This window comes from Acinonyx jubatus, chromosome F2 (genome assembly GCF_027475565.1).
Source record: "Acinonyx jubatus isolate Ajub_Pintada_27869175 chromosome F2, VMU_Ajub_asm_v1.0, whole genome shotgun sequence".
NCBI classification, from domain to species: Eukaryota; Metazoa; Chordata; class Mammalia; order Carnivora; family Felidae; genus Acinonyx; species Acinonyx jubatus.
Window position 1 is genome coordinate 53,613,020 of NC_069394.1, and position 6,000 is coordinate 53,619,019.

The following is a 6,000-nucleotide window of genomic DNA, read 5'->3' on the forward strand; positions in this document are numbered from 1 at the left end:
CTAAACATTGGCACTGTCTCAGGGAGAGTATTGGTATATGTTAGCACTGTACTAGGGACTAGGGTTCTAAAGAGGAATAAGGCATTATCCTTGCCTTTAAGGATTGTATAATCTCTTAAACGTTTGCAATTATATGTGATAAATGCAACAACATATATATTAATATGTATATGAAAGGAAAACTGCCTCTAACCCCTAATGAAACATAGATGCCTTCACACAGGAGGACCTTTTTATGCTGGCTCCTAAAAAGTGTGGTCATAAAAAAGGAGAGGAAGGGATTATTTATAGTAGTGAAAACAGGATACTTCATAAGCTATATTTCTAATGAGGACACCAAATTTAAGCCTATTGGAAATAGATGATCTTGTACTCAGTTTATTCTGGTTGCCTCTTAAGTTTAATTTCTCATGTAATATATCTGAATAGGTCATAATCGACTTAGTGACACTTTAATATTTCACAAAAGAGAATGACATACTACAAATCAGGAATTAGTACATAATAGGAAATGTTATGAATGTAATACCTCTAAATACCTCACATTTCCACAAGACACTAGAGTATTGGTTTCCAAACCATTATTTACTAACAAATATGCATTGAATCAATGAGTAAATAGCCATTTGTCATTGTTCTCAAATAGCACTCTCAAGTATAATATGTTCCTTTTTTTTTAATGTTTATTTTTTTGAGAGAGAGAGAAGAGCACAAGGGGGGAGAGGCAGAGAGAGAGAGGAAGACAGAATCTGAAGCAGTCTCCAGGCTCCAAGCTGTCAGCACAGAGCCCAACTCGGGGCTCAAACCCACGAGTTGTGAGATAGTGACCTGAGCCGAAGCCAGATGCTTAATTGACTGAGCCATCCAGGCGTCCCACTGTGTTCCTTAATTACTCTTAAACTTAAGTCATGTCTATGTGAGATCAAAGAAGATGTTTTTGTGTAAAAAATAATACCAAATCATTTTTCATCTATGCATTTTTAGCATAAATGAAGTCATTTTATGCATGTAATTCTGAGACATTTTCCCTTATAAATTGATGGGGATATTTCCCATGTCCGTTCATATAGTTCCACCTCATTATTTTAACCTACCTAATAAGGTGTTTTAGGATGTATGTGCCATAATCTAATCATTCCCTGCTTATGGACATTAAAATGTTTCTAGTGTTTCACTACAAACAATGGTATCTCTGGATGATGGACTGTGGATTGTTTTGACTTTGCTGTATTTTCTAAAATTTCATTTGTAAGTAACATGAAAAATATAATTTGGTTTTTAAAAAGATACCAATGCATCGGATGAATAAGATAGCCAGGGATAGGTTACTTATTATGTAAGTAGGTTGTTCACACTTGGTTTTAATTCTCCCCATTTCATTTCAAAATTGTTTGTTTCTAAGGGGAGTCTTCCAGAAAAAAGCCTTCTGATTGGCTTTTTATTCACCCTACTTTTACTCCAGCTAGGCAAACAGTATAGGAGTGAGGGAAACATTTTGGGTAAACAGTTGAGAACAGGTTGGAAATAGGATCCTTATTTGGACAACTTAAAAAAAAATTTTTTTAATGTTTAATTTTGAGAGAGAGAGAGAGAGAGAGAGAGAGAGAGAGCACGAGCGGGGGACGGGCAGAGAGAGAGGGAGACACAGAATTCAAAGCAGGCGCCAGGCTCTGAGCTGTCAGCACAGAGCTCGACACAGGGCTCGGACTCACAACCGTGAGATCCTGACTTGAGCCAAAGTTGGATGCCCAACTGACTGAGCCACCCAGGTGTCCCATATTTGGACTTTTAAAGAAATAACCTTCTTGCATGTGGATTTCTCTGTTGAAGAGCTTGGATTGTTTTCTTGTTTAAAGTGTACTCCTTGTTAGAACTTAGGACAGTGATTACCCTGGGATGGAGACAGAATAATTGTTAGGAGTCCCTGGGGATGACAGGCTTCTGGGTGCTGGTAATGTTGTTTCTTAAAAGGGGTGCAAGTTTCACACAGGTGTGCTTACTTTGTGAAAATTCGTGAAGCTCTATACCATTTTTGCCTTCGCTTTTCTATATTATGTTATTCTTTAAGTCCAAGTTTAAAAAATAAAGGGCCCTGGAGTGAAAGATGATGAAATCAAAGAAATCAATGAAATAAAGGGATGAGGCAAGAGGACTTGTAATTTGAGTAGTTTCAGGATAAAATGTTATCTGTATATCATTTACGATAATAAGTAAAGGTAGCCAATGACAAAATTTCCACCGTATCGATAATATTTTTGCTTTTCATAGAAAATTTAACAATATTGCAGGCCTTGGCTATTACTTGTTTGTCTTACTCCTAAAGTGGTCACTGTGCTAGTTAATCTTTCCCAGGTGAATCCCTCCACCTCTGGACTTGATTCCCCGCCCCCCAAACCCACCAACACCTTAACTACATCAATTAATCATGCTCGGTCTTGGCCTTTGCACTAGTGCCTTACCTTCAACCTGTAAAAATATTCAAATCTCTTCCAATCCTGGAGAAGATCTCCCAACAACCAGGCTTCTTTCCCATTGTTTGCTCTCGTCCCTTGTCATACCTCCCCTGCTTGCCGTCTTCGTTTCCTCTGTTTTTAACTGTTAACTCCATGCAACTAAATGTTGTTATGTTGGTCTGATGCATTAATATATTATACTATAATTATGTATTGCCCACCCCCACACTATCACACTAACAGCAGTGAAGAGACCATCCTACTTGTTCATCACCATATTAGCAGAACCAAGTACAGTATCTTCCTTTCTGAACACTGCATTCGTTGTTACCACCAGGAAACTCTTGAACAAATGACCCCCCTAGTGCCATGATATAAGAGCACATTCCACCTCCTTCCTCACTCCACCATTGCCCCTCCTTTGGGATCTAGATCTCTTTTGACTCAGGCTCTCTTAGAGTTGGTTACTCCTGTAAGCTCTGGGGTCTATCCTGCCCACCACCATATTCTCAATAAATGGCCAAGTGCCTAACTCATGGCAGAGGCTTCATAGGTCTTCCACTAATAAGTGAAATGAAGGAATAAGTGAATGAATGAAAAAGAAGTGTGGAAGGTGAATCTGAAGTGGATTGGCAACATTTTTGGAGCTGGTACATAGATAAGACATTTCCAGTTTTCATTCTTTGCTGCACCCTAAACCAGAGCAATATTTTTCAAACTACTCATTAAGATCAATTAGTAAGTTGTGAAATCAACTTTGTGAGTCACAATTGACATTTTAAAATTAATTAGAATAGGATAGAACAAATAGAGGAACTAATAGAACTAATAGAGGAACAGAATAAGATGGAATGGAATACAAAATAAAATATCAGTAAATTGCAGGTGGTGAAGGAAGGAAATATTTCATATTTCTCAGTTGTACATATGCATGTAAATGCCTGTTGTAGATTTCAATTTAAAATATTTTTTATGAATGTCAGGGTCAAAAACCGGAAAGATACTGCCTTAGTAGTCCATGCAAGATAGAGTTAATGGAACTTCAAAAGGTGACAGCCATGAGAGAAATTAGGTTATCATAAAGATCAGCAAAGTTTGAGCTGCTTATTTCTTTATTATTTTGTGTTATCTTTTGGTATTTTTGGCAGCACAAAGTCTTTTAAACAAGTTAATCTTCAACTCAAAGGCACAGTTCACTTCAAAATGTCCAGAAAAACTTCTTGAAACAGGAGATAGAGAAATCAACTATCTGTATAGAATATATTAATGTACCAGTGGTACAAACAACACACTCTACAGGGCTCAGAGTGAAGATAGCATGCACGACTTTTTTTCTTTGCCAAGAAAATAGTTTCAGTGTCTTTCAGATACTTATATGTCATTTAACATAGTTTAGGAATATTTTTCCTTGATTCTCAATTCTCTAAAAATGTTCTCAGGATCAGGTCTGCCTTTACGTTTTAATTCATCAGCAGTTTCTTAATGAAATCTCATTTTCCTTTCATTTAATATATCTAATTTCTTTGCTATCCTTCCAATCAGATTGAGCTGGTGACCTTCACTGTGGCCTGTTCACTTTGACTCTCTCTGACCGTGTTACTCTGTAGTTGCTCTGGACACCCATGTCTGACAGGAGGCAATTCTCAGAGTCCAAGACAGAGATAAGGGGTCATGCGGAGGCTTCCATCATCACATGGAATGTGGTGTTGAGAAAGCAGGTCGGGATGGCATGCTTGCCCGCAGAGACAGGGCTGGGTTAGCGCTACCTGCATCACATGGACTGAGAATCGGAGGAAGGATGACATCAGAGATCTTGAAAGACAAAAGACTGAACAAAACAAACAAATGTATCCCCCTAGGAGGTCTCCCAGCTTCCAGGCTCCATCGCACACCAAGCGGCTCTCTAGGCTGCTGAGTGTCGAATGCATGAATGAACTAACTGTACTGAGGTGGAAGGCTCAGTGCTCAGATGTTCTGTTTATTAAAAACATTTTCTTTTGAGATCTCCTACATCTAGATTGCATTTAGGAAGAAAGAAAACCTGAAGCAGTCAGACACAGAACCAGACCAGACTGGTAACTCCAAACACTTTCCTTTCAGGTACATAAGAGAGCAGTTTTTTGCTGTTTTCTCAAAACCTATTGTAATCGTAAAGCGAAGACAGTGAAGGAACATTGACTTCAGGTGTGGTGAGATTTCTGTCATTGGAATTATTTGATATAGGCCATGTGATTATTGTCTGAGATGTGAGGGAAGGAACGCCAGTACTGGGGGTGGAGGGGGTTGGTGAACCCACAGCTCTGAGGCCATTTTATCTCCTTGAACATGTCTCTAGAAGTTCTCCCAAATCACACAAACAAGCAAAAGGTGTTCCAACTCCCTGGCATCATCCAGGGCCTGAGTCATCTGTGAAGGCCTGAAGCCACTCAGGGAGCTCTCTGACAGCCACTGATTTTTACAGATGGATAAAATGACAGGGAACCAGACAGCAATTTTTTTTTTGCCTTTACTATTTTCTGTTGTGCTTTTAGAGACCTATACAAGAAAAAGATTGAACACTATAAGCTTTGTATGTGAAAGCCCTATAAATATACTTCAGGGAGGGGGAAAACGGGAGTTTAATAGGCACAGAGTTTCAGATTTGCAAGATAAGAAAGTTCTGGAGATCTGTTTCACAACAATACGAGTATATTTAACACTACTGAACTAAATACTTAAGAATGATTAAGATGGTAAATTTTATGTTGTCTTTTTTGCCATAGTAAACCTATGCTTCATCATGTGTGTTTCTTTTCTTTTTTTTCTCTTTTTTTTTTTTTTTTTTTAGTGTGAGAGAGATAGAGAGCTTGAGAGAGCTTGAGCAGTAGAGGGAGAGGGAGAATCTTAAGCAGGTTCTACGCCCAGCATGGAGCCTGACATGGGGCTCAATCTCATGACTCTGGGATCATGACCTGAGTCGAAATCAGGAGTCAGACATTTAACTGACTGAGCCACACAAGTGCCCCTCATCATGTGTGTTTCTTAAAATACTATTTAAGTAGGAAAATTAGATAAATGATCTCTTCATTATTCTGCAGTAGCCCTAGACTCAACAAGGGATTATAAATCAAGTCAGGTATTTCAAAGTTATATGCCATGTGGTTGTCATCCAAAAAATAATAGTTATAAGAACTGGGCCCACATGAGCTTTCATGGTCTTATCCAAGCTGCTGCCTGGGTGCAAAATATTATTAGTCACCTTACCCAGTAAACACTCAAAGCTGGATGTAGCCCATGGGCTAGGATATAATTTTCATGAGTGCCTACTCAATGGTAAATAATGAAGAGCTATGAGCCAGGAAAGGAACTTGGTAAATTTTATATGTAAAGGGATGTGGCACAGTTAGTGATAATTTCATGGTCTCTTGTGTCACTCAGAATAGATTAAAGGAGATTAATGTAAATTAGGACCTTTTCCCAGTTCTCTAGGTTAACGTGCACCATGACACTTGGGAATTGTCACAACATGTGACTTGATAAGATGATATACGTAGAAAACATCCAGTCC